The following is a 16588-nucleotide window of genomic DNA, read 5'->3' on the forward strand; positions in this document are numbered from 1 at the left end:
CCGTAGTCACCCAGCTAGTCTGCTGCAGAGCCAGGGTGCACATGAAAGTCTGTCTGATCTCAACTCCGATGCAGGTCTCTTCTTTAACCTTTATAGTCCTCTTTCCATAAAACGAACAAAATACATTTTATTTTTACTTTCGCACGTCTTGGTTGATTTTTTACTGAGGTCATTCGCCGTCTCTAGAAAGTGTCTTCTTTCCCTGGCCCAGAAATTTGACTTCCTAGAATCACATTTCTCCGTATACATGTGTGTGAATTCTCAATGTGGCCCACCGATGATAGGAATAAAAAAACTTAATAACTGGTTATTCCAAAGATGGCATTTTGATGTATACATAATTTGTTTTTTAAGCTCAGAACTGATCAGATATGAGAAGCAAGTGCCAGTGTGTGATTGGTAATCGCTTCCTCCCTGCCTCTAGCCTGGAGGCCCCGAGCACAATAAAACAGGAGTATTCCCAGTGCGGGGCCCTGATAGCGCCGGCCCCAGTGCTCGGCAGGAACTGGTGGCGTCACTGCTGAGTCACTTGTCATTGCTTTTCGCACCTGAGAGTACAGAAGAGAAAAAGGGTGAGGAAACAGGACAAATACAGGGCTCAGTATTTGTAAAAGGCCTGAAGACCCCTCCTGGCTATTCGAGATTGATCCGTTTAATGTCAGTATCTGCCAGGGTACTGGAAAAAGGTAGTTAGTCCATTTGCAGTGATGCTGTAGTCAACTCAGAAGTCAACCCTTTGGCCAGCCGAAAGGGTTTCCGCTTTGCCAGCTTAACCCTGGATGGTGAGTCTTTAAATATCACCAGTGATGGATGCAAAGTTGACACGGAATGCTGGCTTTTTTGTCAATCCATCTTTGGGATACGATTCCAAGTTTCTCAGCCTGGGCACTACTGTCATTTTGGTCCAGATGAGCCTTTGTTAGCAAGGCTGCCCAACGTATCGGTGATGTTTAGTAGCAGCCTACCCTGGCCTCCACCCACCAGACGTCAGTGTCTCCAGGCGCTGCCAAATGCCCTCTGGGGCTCTAGAAATAGGCCCTGGCTGAGAACCACTGGGGCACATAAATACTTCCTCTAATCACATTTCTTTGGTAAAACAAACTGTAATGCGATCTGCTCTCCCTCAGCCTTGCCAGCCTCTGAGCGTGCTCTTGCAGGCCTGCGCACAGCGATCTCACGCAGACTGTCAGCTCTCCAAGCCCCACTGTCTCGCCCGGTTCCTTCTGGGAATCAGCCGGGCTGCCCCGCGTGCGTTCCCGCCAAGGGCTCCACTTCCGTCACCACGCGGTGCCTGCTATCCTTTCCTCCTCTGCCCCAGCCCTCCTCTCCCCGCTCCCGGGTGTCTGCCACCCGGTAAGCCATTTGAGGACGTCCCCCCACCCGCCGCAGCAGTGCTGACCGTATCAGTGAGGATGGCCGCGCTGCCTGCAGGAGCGCTTAGAGATGCCAGCCCTGGAGACGGCAGACTAATACCACCTTCCCTAGAGGCTTCACTGCACCAGAAGCATCTGGGCTCCCCATCGGAGGGCCTCCGTGCACCGGGCTGCTTCACCTGGACAGCTCAGATCTGTCAGGAAAAGAATGCTTTGCACACAATGGTTCTCAAACCGTTAGATCAGCACTTCTCAAATTTACTGTGCAAAAAGAACTTGTTAAAATGCAGGGTCTGATTCAGGAGATCTGGGGTGAGGCCTCAGAGTCTGCATTTCTTACCAGCCCCCAGGTGAGGCTAGGCCTGGACTCCACTTTGAGCAGCGAGGATGCAGTCGGCGTCACCTGGGGTGCAGGTTCCCAGGCCTGCCCATCAGAGATTCTGATTCAGAGGGTCTAAGTGGAACCCAAGCATGCATGTTTTCAACAACTTTCCCCAGCTAGTTCAGCATCCACACTTTGAGAACCACCTCACTGCTGCCGCCTTTATCTTTATCAGACTGAGAAACATGTTCCCAAGGGCTGGACCCAATCCAGGGAGCTACAAAGCTGATTCCACAGGAATGTTCTCTTCCTGGTTATAAACTCTCTCCCTACAGGCAAATCACCTAATGCAAATACCTCTCTGATGGTGCATTGGGTCATCAGAACTACCCAGACAAGCCCCAGCCTCCAGCAGCTAACTTAGGTTAGATGCCAGCCTGCTGGGCCCCCAGCAGCCTGGAAGGGAAGAAAGTTTGGATCTCCTTCCAGGCTGGGGTCTAGGGAGAGCCTTTCAAGTAGAAGGCACAGCCATTAGCCCATCTAGAAAGTGTGGACGGGAATCAGCCGGCCAGAAATGCTGAACTGGAAGGTCAGGGGTCTTGTGACCTTGGGCCACAGCACTGCCTGTCCGTTGAGCCATTCCCCCAGACACAGGAGGCTGGAGATGTCTACCCCTCTACTGTCTTGGAGTTTCGAGGCAGAATCCATCTTTTGCATATTCATGCAAGGCAGATCGTTTGGGAGAAGCTTCCAGGTTAAAACCCATGGAGGGCTCCGTCCCGTGCATTCACCAACAGAATTCCTTCTCGGTACCCTTTTCCCCTCAAGAATCACACTTTTGCATCAAAACAGGCACGAGACATGTCCAGTGAAAAACAGAATACTTTCAGCCAAAGGGAAATAAAGAAAGAGGCTCCACGTTTCAAGACAGAGTTGAGCAGTTTATATGATCCACTGTTTTAAAGGGATCCCGGGATTGACAACAGAAGTCGGTGTGACCTGGCTGAATGCATCACCTCCTCTCTCCCTCACAAGGAAAAGGAGGTGTCCTCACTCCCCAGTTATTGACAAAGACATGGAGTTCACAGAATATGAAGAAAGAGGAAAGAAATCCAGGTTCCTGACCCAGGGAGCTGCCCTCTGAGCCCTGTGCTGCTGCCACTGAAACACCCACCTTATTTACGCCACTGTTATTTGGGGTCTTTCTATGACAGTAGCTGAAACCTACAAACGAATCTTAACCGGATTCCATGTCCCAAACAACGCGGGTAACTACAGCACTTAAATACCATAATTTAGGAGATTTCACAATTTTCTGAGGGGTTTTCCTTGATGGCACATTTATTTGCATGTGAATTTAAAAGATGAACAGTCACTGCTTTGACCTCCGGCGCTTTTCTAAGGCCACCCCCACCCATCCCTGTCCCATTACCCGCTAACACCTGCATCGATCAGACACTTCAGTAAGGACAGTATATGAAGTAATGTCCTGACAGATTTGGCAGCATCTGGCTAAATCCACCCAAGAAGAAGAAACATTTTCTGTTTTCATAATAGACTTTTGAAGAAACCTATCATATTACTATCCTTCTTTATGGAAACCCATATTGCAAAGGATGCGCTGCTAAGCCAAAGCAGATCAATACATACGCCACATGGTTCACCTCAATTCCAGTTTTCTCCGGTTCTGACTTCAAAATCGATATCCATCTCATTGCATACTCTTTTTATAAGAAGAAATGATCAACATTTTACACTTCAGGTTATAATCCAATCTCCCAATCTCTTAAGAAATACGGATACAGTGACCAGATACCCCAGATCTTCCTGGGTCAACCAGATTTCAAATGTTTTTCAGTCACCATCTTTGGGTCCTGGTGTAGGGTAGACCCTCGTGTCCAAGAATGCATTCTTATTTTTCCCCTTTAAGATAAAGATTTTCCTCAGTCTGAAAATCTGCTACCTCACACTTTTTCTGGAATAGGTTTGATTCAGATAACCTGAATCCTTCCTGAATCTTCTCTTGCTTCCAATCTCTGCTTTCCCTTCTAATTCCCAAGGGACTTCGTCCATTTTTACTATGTCACATTTCTCTTATTTGACTTAAGCATTATTCCGATAGTTGCTTGCTTTGCTATGTGCACCTTTGTTTGCATCTATCTTGCCTAGACTGTGAACTCTTTGAAAACAGAGACCCCCGCATGGCATTAGCTTTTGTAGCTTCATGCCTACACAGCATATGTTCAATAATCATATGTTTTAAGCTAACAAAAATAAGTGAATATCATTTTGCTCATCATTAAGTACAGAAGTGGGGTTTCTGCCACTATGGAGAAAGTTGGGTCTATCTAGGATGGATGACCCAGGCCACATGAGTGGCTTTGTGTGCATCAGAGGTGACAAGGGAGTCGTGCTGCTGGGGGAGGTGAAAAGGAGCCAACAACAAACGCGACCTTCTTCCAATTTTGTCTGGGGTATGTCACGTCCACAGCAATTACAGAGAGCTCAGTTTAACAGCAAGAAGGGAGGTCAAGGGCCAAGGGCAGACGTAGTGGAATTAGAAATTAAATCAATTCTGAAGCTGAAGAATGAAGAATAAATGCTCGGCTGGCACACGCCAAGAACCTCCTCAAGAAAAATAAGCTCCATTAATTTTAAGGACCACAAATGTGGTTCACAAGAGAAATTGTTTCCCCGCTCTATAAAAAGCTAACTGCTAGACACTCTTGTTGGCCGATGATGTGAGATGTGCTCGTGGAATACAGCTCTTTTCAGGGTAAGCGTTTTCCTGGGGCTTACACCAGGGAACTGGGACCTTGAAATGGAATCCTCGACAAATTAAATCAGGCAAAATTTCTAGGGGACTCACATAGACTCACTTTTATTTTTATCCTCTAGCAGAGGCGACCTGGAGGAAGAGGAAATTCTCTCCCATGATGTGAGAGAGAGCTTGGATCCAGGCCCCCCAGTCACTTCCTTCCACCTCCATCAAGCTGAGTTCATCTCCTACCAAGCATACAAAACTCACCGCTCCCAAAAGTTAGATTTCTCCAGAATTTAAGAGAGGTCTTCAGTTTGCCTCTGCGTTGACTTATCTGAGAAATCCGGATGTTCCTCCCCTAAGTTCCGATTTTTGATCTGTGATTTTTATTTTTGCCTCGGTTGACAAAAGATAGTACATCCTTCCTTGGCATCCTGCAACCCCCAGCTTAGTCACCAGAAGCAGATGGCTAGAAATGTGTGATCGAACTTTTTTCTTACGGTTTTTTTTTTTTTACCAAGTCAATACATCAATACAAGAAAACAGGCAGTCTGGTGGTCTAAAACAATAAGCATCACAAAAACCTCCTAGGTTTGAAGTGAAAACGATGCTCTTGTGTATTCCCTCCACCTCTAAACACCCAGCTGCTCCTCGCAGGCTGTAAAAGGCCCCCGTCCTTTGTTCACAGTGTTCATTAACTCAGGGCATAACCGTTTCCCATCCTGCTCTCATATGAGCCACCGGCACTTCACCCTGGCAGTTTGATGAGCACAGGGTTATAGATTGGGGCTTTGCAACTCGATGTGCAGCCACTGCTGTGTTCCCTTTTCCTTTAAAGAAACTAGGATCAGCTACCCTTGATGGTGCAGGTTCTTCCTGATGCCCTCACCCACTCAGCTTAATTAAGTCCTCTCTTGATATAAATAAGGTTTTGGTTTAACTGAGCTCAGCAAAAGGAAAAGTGTGCTGGTTAAAGTTCTTTAGCTGCAAACAAAAGAAATACAATTAGATGAGCTCCAGCTCACAAAGGAGGGGGCTTTGTCATGAGACGACTCAGAGTCTCAAAGGCCCGGAGGAACAAGACACAGGGTCTCAGGAGAGAAGGGGCCTGGCAGTGATGAAACTCATGGGACATGGTCAGCAAAGGCATCTTCTGCATCCTTTCCCCAAACTAGCTTTGTCTCTCCTGCCTTGCTGGCTCAGCCCCAAGGCCCCAGGAAACTGGCAAGTTCAGAGTTGATATCCAGCTCTGGTCCAGGTGGTCAGAGCCAGAGACGGGCTCACATGGAGTAACCCGGTGGCTGGAAAACCTCGTGGTCATCCCTGGGAACACGGGGAGTCGCAGTCTCACTGGCTGACCAAACGTCTCCTAAGGAGTCCACCAAGGAATATCATCTTTAAAAAAAAAATACCAAAATATGTAAACACTCTGTGACCCCACAGAAGGTGTGTGGCTTGGCAATTGGGATGAAAAATGAGGAATGATTTAGGTCAGCATTTCACATCATTCTGCAAAGGAATGGCCACCCTTGCCAGCCTGTAGGGAAAATAGTGGGGATTCTAGACAGCTTTCTACTTCCTCTTGAACCTTATTTTCATAATGTAAATGGATTTACTATTTAACTGGAAATGTTGTGGCTTCTCCGCCATGTCACATAAATCCCTATTTGAATAGAAATACCAAAAATCCATTTAAAGCCAAACAGATATGACTTAGGAAAATACGTTGTTGGATTTGTATCTCCTTCAGACTTCAAAGAACTGATTGATGCACGATCAACGTATCTCAGTTTGTAAGTCTAGTAAAGGTCATATATTTAAGATTTTTTCTCCCCAGTGGTTCATTTCTTTATTTACATCCTTTTCTCTCCAAACAGTTAGTCAGTTTTGAACTCATAGCCCTAAGGCAGGGACACACCCCAGTGGAGAGCCGAAATAATGTCCTTTTCCTGCTGTGGGTTTCCAAAGTCCGGGGTCTTGTTTTGAGGGATGAGAGGACAGACCATCCTCAGCAGAGACAGAGGAACTCCGAGGTCGAGAACAGGGTTGAGATGGGAGGAGGTCACTGAGTAGATTGGGGTTTCCTTAGGCTTGGAAAATTCTTCTCGGTTGGCTGAAAGGGAGAAATCGGGGGGGACAAATTAAATATTTAGAAAATAGCCAAGACCTCAAGATTGTGGCTTTTTCCTAGTCAGGGGCCCCAGAAGGCAGCAAACTTGAGATAGCTTTGCAGGACCAAGGGATGGATACCTGATCTCTTGCCCGTGTGAACGGAGCTGCCTGGCGCTGTAGCAGCGCCACCCGGGCTGCAATCCCTGCAGGCCCTGCCCCAGGCAGAGACCTGGGAGAGTCACATGCGTCTAGGCAGGCAGAGCTGTGGTCATTCCTGGCCTCACAAAGCCCACCATAGCACAGAAGCAGCTGAATGATTCTCATGCAGCAAAATAGTAGCAAACTGCAGACGTGACATCTCAGCGGTCATTTGCAGGGATTGGCGTCTTTTTTTTTAATTTTTATTGAAGTAGAGTTGATTTACAATGTTGTGTTAGTTTCTGGTGTGCAGCTAAGTGTTTCAGTTATTCATATAATGTTCTTTTTCATTATAGGTTATAACAAGCTATTGAATATAGTTCCCTGTGCTACACAGTAGGATTTCGTTGTTTATCTATTCTGTATATAGTAGTGTGTATCTGCCAATCCCAAACTCCTTATTTATCCCTCGGAGAGAGTGTGAAGAAAAGAGAACCCTCCTCCACTGTTCCACTGTTGGTGAGAATGTAATTTGGTGCAGCAACTATGGAAAACAGTATGGAGATTCATTAAAAAACTAAAAATAGACTTACCATATGATCCAGAAATCCCACTTCTGGGCATATATCTGGAAAAGATGAAAACTCTAATTTGAAAAGATTCATACGCTTCCATGTTCATAGCAGCCCTGCTTATAATAGCCAAGACATGGAAGCAACCTAAATTTCCATTGACAGATGACTGGATAAAGAAATTGTGATATACATATACATATATGTATGTATACCACATGTATACATATACACACACACACACACACACCGTGGAATACTACTCAGCCATAAAAAGAATGAAATAATGCCATTTGCAGCAACGTGGATGGATCTAGAGATTATCATACTAAGTGAGCTAGGTCAGACAGAGAAAAGCAAGTATCAAATGATATCACTTATGCATAGAATCTTTAAAAAATGACACCAATGAACTTATTTACAAAACAGAGACAGACTCACAGGCATAGAAAACAAACTATAGTTTCCAAAAGGGATTCATTTCTGAGACAGAAGAACAATGAACATTTCAGTGGGTGTTTGTGCAGGAATGACTCAAAAACCAGATGCTCTCTAGATGTGGGTTTTTGGGTTTTGTGTGGTTTTGGGGGGGGCAGTAATTCGATTTATTTATTTATTTTTAGAGGAGGTACTGGGGATTGAACATGGGACCTCATGCATGCTAAGCATGTGCCCCACCACTTGAGCTATAGCCTCCCCCACCAGATGTGTTTTGATAACACATAAACCCCCAGGATTTAGCTACAATTGTGAAAAAAGATGGAGACAGATAGTTCTGAATTAAAGGAGGTCAAGTTTCAGCCACTCAGCTTAATGGGGGCTCAAAATACAATGAAGTTGCATTGGAGGAAATAAAGTTGTAGTTCATGCACACTTGGATTTCTGAACTGAGATGCACATTCACTAAATAAATACATAGAAAAACAAGAAAACATAAGACGCAATTGCAGCAGACCTCCTAGAATGTCATTCAATGTCTTTCGGGATAATGGTAGATTTTCTTACTATGCAGCAAGTATCACTTTCTCTTCCTCACCTCTCTGGAACTCCTCTGGCCCACTGATGATGGGCATGGATAAGGGAATGCTGGTGGCGATGATGCAAGTAGAGGCAGGGACACTTCCAAATCTTACTTACAGAGTTTGGCTTGATCACTTGGGCTTTTGCCCTTCATCATGACAAAAGCACGCCCCAGATAGCACTCGATGCACAGAGCGGAGCGGAATCTAAGCCCAAGGCACAGTCATCCCTGCTGCCCCCCAACCCCTGAATGAACAATAAATGTTGTGATAAGCCGCTGAGATCTTTGGCATGTTTGTTATGAGGTTTATTACAGTAATAGCTGCCTGATACATGTGCAAAACTGTAGCCCTTGGAGATCAGCACCTGCTCTGATGACACAACAAAATCTTAAGTGCTTATGTGCTCAGAAATAGGTGTCCACTGATTCCTTCTCTACCATTCTGCCATATGGCTACTAGAGTGGGTGTCAATGATTTATTTTACCCAGTTTCTCTCTTTTCTTTGGGGAAATTAACCCTCTTTCTCTTGAAGGTCCGTTTCCTTCTCTCCTGTGCAAACCATGGGGACTGTCAACCACAGTACCCAGCCCTCCTGGCCACTCTGATTTGTCCAGTGATGGTTATGTGACCCAAGCAGGACCAGTCAGAGCCTTTCCCTAAAATATTTCAGTGTTGCAGGAGGACGTGTCCTCTCTCCCTGCACTGAGATGTCTGTCGACAATTAGCAAGAATAAAGCCCACACTCAGAGGGAGACAAGCGTACGAGACAAAGACAGTAATTTCTGGTTGGGATCAGTTCTTGCTTCTCATCCTACCTAACCACATCCCCAGTCTTCATGGCTGTGTTAGCCAATCAATTCCCCCCTTTTGCCTACAAGTTCAGGTTGGGTTTTTGTCTCTTGAAACCAAGAATGTTGACAAATAATTTTCTGCTTTTGCTTCTACTGCTGCGGCCGCTGTCAAGTGAGTCTTCTCTTCCCGTGATGGCTCCCACACTGAGAGCCGTCTCTTGTTACCCTCGGTCTCCACGCAGCCCTCCTCTGGCTGTGTGTCTGTGCATGTGTGCCATACGCCAACATCCTCAGGGAAGCCAGCCATGAACCAGGAGAGATCCAGTCCACCTGGAACTGTGCTGACCTTTGGCCATCTTTCAGCCTGGCTCCCATTGCTACTCCAATCAGGTGAGCCTGGATGGTGGTGGTGCATGGTACAAAGCATGATGCCCCATGTGGAAAGGACTCTGCAGAAAGGGACTGTGGGCTCTGAGACTAACCGGAAAGGAACACCATAACTAGCCAGTATCTTTCTTGGCCTGACCTCTTGTTGCTGCTCTGGTTGATCCCAGTCTATTACACAGACAAATGGGGGGTTAACTGGAAATAAAAGAAGAGATAGGTTTCTAGTTAGAGGATAATACAGAATAGGGAACATTTTTGGAGAAGAATCGGTTGCAAGTTCCAACAATGCAACAGAGAAGAAAAGCTCCTTTTTAGTCTCCAGTCCTCCCGTTTCTGAGATCTTCCTGGTAACGAATTCTCCATTTGATAGTTCTCACTTTTAATAGTTGCTCCTAAATAAAAAATAAAAGGTTGGAGGTCAGATCATGCATTCATTTGATAAAAAATTAGTGAGTTTAGTACTGAAGCACATTAATTTTTTGTATTGAAAAATGCCAAACTCACAGAAAATTTGCAAAGATAACCAAACACACACCTAGGTTCACTTTCCCGTAGGTTCACCAATTAACTTTATTCCAAATATTCCAATTCTTGACTGGAATATTACTGTATCAGACTGGGTCATAAAAATTTTAAAAGATGGAGGGAGGAAGGTATAGCTCAGTGGTAGAGCATATGCTTAGCATGCAAGAGGTCCTGGGTTCAATCCCCAGTACCTCTGTATAAATATATACATATATATATACACACACACACACACATATATATGTATATATAGATATATATAATTACCCCCTCCCAAAAAATAAATAAAAGTTAAAAAATTTAAAAAGACAAAGCAAATGCCCCAGAGGAGTCCAAAATCCAGTCCCGGGTTTCCAAACAACAAAAGCAGTTCTGGTAGTGGACTGCATCAGGGATCTCTGATTCAGCTGGTCTGTGGTGGAGCCCAAGGAACCGAATTAATAAGAAACTCAGCAGGTGACCCTGCTGTAAAGCCGGGCTTGAGGCCACCGACATAGCAGAAGAGAGAATGAACAAAGGGAGAGGAGCAGTCTGAGCAGCTGAAGTAAAGACTGAAAATGTGCTGTGGAAACGGAGGATGGAGCAAGGCTGGAAGGTTCGGGTGGGGCTAATTAGTGGGCTCATGGAACTTTCTCAAAGGCCTGGTTCCAGAAACCCCTGCCTGTCCACTCTCGCAGCCTCCTCCTACGGTAAGTGTAATCACGGCTGTGTGCTGGGTCCTTAAATTCCCACAGCTCTTGCAAATTTCACGATTGAGCACGAGACTTTCTTCTTTGTTGGAAGGGGTTAATATGCTTCCCTGTTCATTTCACGGGTCGTGGTGTATGAATCAAAGGAAAGAAAACTTTTGAACATCCTTTATTATCTGGGAAGAGACTTATACACACAGAGTAATTATTATCCCCCTTAGTCAGTGCATTTTCATGCTCACAGCATCCAGAGAGTCTGGGACTGCCTTCCCTACAGCAGTTCTCTCACTGAATGTGTGAAAAAAGCACAGAGTTCGTGCAAAGTTTGTATTCACCAGCCTTTGGATGGTGCCGGCAACTAAGAGTCATGCCATAAACTTTTTTTTTTTTTTGCTTCTTTGTTTGGGTTTTTTTGGTTTTTGCTTGTTTGTGGGTTTTTTGTTTGTTTGTTTTGTGGGGAGATAATTAGCTTTATTTATTTACTTGTTTTGATGGAGGTACTGGGGATTGAACCCAGGACCTCATGCATGCCAAGTACATGCTCTACCACTGAACTATACCCTCCCCCTACCATAAATTCTATTGACTAATTAATTGATAGGCTTTTCCCAATCACATTAATCTTCCCTGAGGATGAAACGGAGTTGTCTGACATTTTTCTGGTCTTAAGACCATTTCCCCCACTGAATATATGGTCTCACACTAACAAGGAGCTGTTGATTCTCTCTCCAAAGAGATACAAAACCACCCTGAGGGGCACAGGCTGAGATGAGGTGCCTGAAATCTCCTTCTCCACCTGTCAAGGGCTAGAGCTCCTTGTAAAACCGTTGATTTGCGTGTCCGATCATCTCCACCCACTTTTTTTCCTAGTCCAAGTCCTTCCCGTGCGAATAGAATCATCTGACCAGGTCCGGTTATTTTCTTGATCTGGGCAAGCTCTTCCTGGTGATGGTTACTGCTGTCTGTGTCTTGCCCCACAGCGTTTCAGAGTGAACCTGCCATCAAGAAGCCTGCATGGAATCTCTAACTGCTTTGCTTGGCTTTCTTTGTTTCTTGTAAAGCATCCTCAGAAGGAGGCACACACATGGGAAGCCTGCTGTGTGTGATTAAGAGATAATTGGGGTTGCCTTGGCACTTACTGCTGCTATACCATTAGCTTATTTGCAAGGGATGCCTAACTGTGGTTGGGATGAAGAAAGGATACAGTTTGAAGGATGAAATGTGTGAGAATTTGAAAGAGCGCTTTACCGTGTTTTGCTAAGATATGCTGCCTTCTAGCTTGATGTTTTAAAATAAAGCTTGAAGCTTATAACTGAAGCTGACTTGCTTGGGTTTCCAGGAGCCATAATCACGTATTTTGTCCTACTGTGTACAGCCTGGAAGATTCTTTTTATGCCATAACTTTCCTCCCTCCGAGGTGTGTAATGTAGTCTTTGGGCAACTGGCTATGATTAAGTACCTTCTAGGACAGTGAATAATGATTCTCAATGAATTTTGGAGCAAGCCTATTCAATTTCATTAACATTAGCGAGATGAAGAAATTGTCTGGTATTACCCTGGTGTGACTTCTCACTGTTCTACTATGTGATGAATGCTAGTGAGTTATTTATGGGAAAAGTTCCTAAAGCAATATGCTGAAAACATTATTCCTCTCACTGAATGGTGGGTGGATAATAAGTCAAAGAATAAAGGTCACAATTGGGGAAGTTGCTTAGTTAAATTATGCACCTAATTCTTGTTTGATGGTTATTTTCTCCACTGAATTCTCTGCCATTTATTATGTTTGGATTGGGCTCCTTCCAAAAAGGTTTATAAAGGTCTCCAGCCAGTTCTAAATGTTAAGACCAAGCTGTGCATGTAAGTAAATACATGTGCATTTGGTGAAACTGCGTTGCTGTCGAAGGAACTGTGCAGAGGTCTTGCAACCACTCCTCCTAGGCTCTTGACATGAGTCGAAAAATGTGAAAAACTGACAAGCTACCTGAGAAGAAACTCCATGTGCGTGGAACACAGTTGTATAAACTTAACCCCTAACAGGATTCATCTGAGAAAGACATTGTATTCTTTTAGCTTTTAGAAATGACTAAGAGGGAGCTAACCACACTTACCTTTCAATTAAAAACAAAAAAAGGTAGAGCTATATTTGTTCTTTTGCAATAATGATACCTTTGACTATGTATGGTATTGGCTACCCAAAGTGGCATAATCTTAGAGTTGTCACTATTATCAAATATTTATCAGGTCCTCCTTCATCATATGCATAGACTGTAGAGATTTATAGAGTTGATAAGTAACAGCTAGTGTTCTCAATCGTTTGCAATCTAAAGACAGGGGTGATTGAGAAGAACATAAAAGACACTAGTCTCTCTTTTTTTAATTGAAGTACAGTCAGTTACAATGTGTCGATTTCTGGTGTCCAGCAGAATGTCCCAGTCATATATATACATACATACATTTGTTTTCATATTCTTTTTCATTATAGGTTACTACAAGATATTGAGTATCGTCTCCTGTGCTGTACAGTAAGACCTTGTTTTTTTTTATCTATTTTATATACAGTAGTTAGTATCTGCAAATCTCAAACTCCCAATTTATCCCTTCCCACCCGTTTCTCCCCCGTAACCATAAGTTTGTTTTCTACGTCGGCGAGAAAGACACTGTTCTCTTGAAGCTAGGAACAGCCTGATCTGTCCTGTAGTTCTCACCTCTCACTGTCCTTTTGGAGTCTCATAATGGTGTTCTCCCAAAAGCCAGTCCCCGAGACAAGAATTGGCGTACATGTAGCTTATTTGGGAGACGGTCACAGGAAGCACAGAGAGAGTAGGGAAGTAAGACAGGAAAGGGAGGAATACAATGAAGGGTGTGCTGATTAGCAGGTTGCTGCCGAGGGCAACAGGGTCTCAGTCCTACTGGGTCCGTGATGGGCTGCCTAGAGCGCATCTCGGAATTGTCTCTTCTCCCAAAAGGTGAAGAAATGTGGCTCTTTATCCTCTAACTCCTGTCCCTGCATGGTTGAGGGTTGCTCCTGAGGCATGCGTCTCAAGCACGTGGGCATCCTCTTCACCCTGGCAGAGAGATGCAGGAGAGGGGAAACTGCTTTGCAAAAAAAGGCATTCTCCACGGAAGCAGCAGGTGACCTCTGTTGGGGGCCAGGGGGAGGTGAGGGGGCATTTAGAGCATCTGCTACACCTCCTTTTTCCACTTGGGTAAAAGTTAGTCCTTGCCCAAAGCCATCATCAGAATACTTAGGTTTCAAAACAATTTGACCACTATTTAAAGGCACCATGTACTTCTCTTATACTAAAAATTAAGTAGTGTCTACTTTGATCTTGAATCCTGATTTTGAATAGCCTAGAAATTAGCAGCCATATTTGGATTATTTTTTTATCACAAGTTGAAGTACATTGGCATTTTTTCTCACTGGCATTTTTTTTCCAATACAGCGATGGGTACCTAAGAAAAGAAATTGCCATCTTATATAAGAAGACAATTATCTCAAAAGAATCCAAGTGAAATCTGTGCTAACCAAAATAGTAGATACTTCAATGTCACTAGGCAATTGCGTATTATATTTCTGAGGTTATATCCATGCCAAAAAATGTTTCAATCAAATTCTATTTTAAAGGACTGACTTCAATAAAATCTATTTTTGAAGATGGTCTTCACATTTGAAGATTCCTCTCCATTTGTAAAAGGTCATGTGGGTGACCTCAAGGTACAGGGCATTTTCAGAGGGCAGAGACAAGTTGGCACTGGGGCAAAACCAGCAAACGGGCACAGCGTCACACCCTTCTGGAAATGAGGCAGGGCAAACCCGTACAAAGTACATAAGTACAAGCAAAGATTGTGGTCTTTTACAGATACTTGAAAGACTGTTACAGAACGGCCATCATTCAAAAGTCCACAAATGATACATGCTGGAGTGGGTGTGGCAAAAAGGGAACCCTCCTCCACTGCTGATGGGAATGCAGTTTCATGTAGTCATTGTGGAAAACAGTGCGGAGATTCCTCAAAAAACTAAAATTAGGCTTAGCATATGACCCAGCAATCCCACTCCTGGGCATATATCCAGAGGGAACCTTAAGTTAAAAAGACACCTGACTCCAGTGTGTATAGCAGCACTGTTTACAATAGCCAAGACATGGAAACAACTTAAATGTCCATCGACAGATGACAGGATAAAGAAGTTGTGGTATATTTATACAATGGAATACTACTCAGCAATGAAAAATAATGAAATAATGCCATTTGCAGCAGCATGGATGGACCTGGAGATTGTCATTCTAAGTGAAGTAAGCCAGAAAGAGAAAGAAAAATGCCATGTGATACCACTTATATGTGGAATATGAAAAAAAAAAAGACAAATGAACTTATTTGCAAAACAGAAACAGACTCACAGACATAGAAAACAAAGTTATGGTTACCAGGGGGAAGAGGGTGTGAAGGGATAAAGTGGGAGTTTGAAATTTGCAGATACTGACTAATATATATAAAATACATAAACAAGTTTATACTGTATAGCACAGGGAAATATATTCAATATATTCTAGCTTATGGTGAAAAGAATATGAAAATGAATATATGTATTTTCATGTATGACTGAAGCACTGTGCTGTATACCAGAAATTGACACAACATTGTAAACTGACTATACCTCAATTTAAATAAGAGAAATTGGAAAAAAGAAAAAGAAAAGAAAGGAAAGACTGTTAAAGAGTCAGGACATTGAAAGAGGCAGAAGGGAAAATGGGCAAATCAGGACAATGCTGGGCTTTTTTTTTCTTTTTAATTTTTTTTATTGAAGTACCATTGATTTACAGTGTTATGTTAGCAAAGTGATACATACATATTCAGGTGTATATATATATATACATACATATATATATAATATTTTTCAGATTCTTTTTCATTAAATGCTGTTTTAACACATAGGCTTCCATGCTGAAATGGAGAAATTTGAGGAGAGTTTGAGAGGTGGATTCTTGTATGTATGTATATGCAAGACTGGGACATTGTGCTAAACACCAGAAATTGACACACTGTAACTGATGGTACTTCAGTTTTTTTAAAAAGTGGATTCCTTATAAAAGTGTAGGCAGGACTAGGGAAACCACAATGGATAGCGTAGTATTGGGACAGCAGGGAGGAGGTGCAGAGACTGAAGGGGCAGAGAGTAAGGGAAGTTACAGAGATCAGAGAGGAGAGGGCCCCCTGGCAGGAGCAGTGTCAGGATGCCAGGGAAACAAACACCCGGACCTCCCTGCCTATGCTCGCCGCTGGACCCCAACTAGAAGCTGGAGGGCAGGGACCCCGTGGATGTCACTTCAGCCAGCCACCAGGAGCAGAGGGCATGTAGAGAGAGGGTCTGGAAAACAAGGGGCGGTATGTGCCACCAGTGGGTGAGAGGACCTTGCTTCATTCACATCCAAGCTAGACAAGAGAGGTCCCCAGCCCTGGCGTGGCCTGGACTGTCCTGACACCGACTTGAGAGGAAGGTAGTAGAAGTTTGTCATCTCATTAGGAGTAAGGTGTTCCCACAAGATGAGGCGCGAGGGAGAGGATCCTCAGTCACCACGGTGGCAGAGGCTCGAAAACGTCCGGATCCCGTTTATAATCCTAAAGAGGATGTGTAGCTCCCAGAGTCCCATTAATTTGTGACAGACTCACAGAGGAGAGTCCCCCTGATCATAAATTAGCAGCATCCCCGTCTCCCCACCCCGCACACCTGGACTTTGCAGAATCCGACCTTGTGCTTCTGAAGCTTTAGGGGTCTCCGCGGTGCTCCCAGGTATAATTGCACCGGGGGGGAGGGGGGAGCCGGCGCCTGTCACGCCCTCGGGGAAACGAATGATGCTCTGAATGTGGCTCTGCCGCAGGTTAAACACTCTTTTTTCAA

General features: G+C 44.2%; 1 long non-coding RNA gene across 1 annotated transcript; it reads right to left on the reverse strand.

Annotated features, from left to right (window-relative positions):
• Window positions 1-8581: 8581 nt before the first annotated feature.
• Window positions 8582-16478, reverse strand: LOC140686551 (uncharacterized). The gene is made up of 2 exons (XR_012060376.1): window positions 16418-16478; window positions 8582-9870 (listed from the first exon to the last, which is right to left on the reverse strand). It is a non-coding gene; the product is annotated as an uncharacterized lncRNA (long non-coding RNA).
• Window positions 16479-16588: the final 110 nt, after the last annotated feature.

The sequence above is a fragment of the Vicugna pacos genome, chromosome 17, assembly GCF_048564905.1.
Source record: "Vicugna pacos chromosome 17, VicPac4, whole genome shotgun sequence".
NCBI classification, from domain to species: domain Eukaryota; kingdom Metazoa; phylum Chordata; class Mammalia; order Artiodactyla; family Camelidae; genus Vicugna; species Vicugna pacos.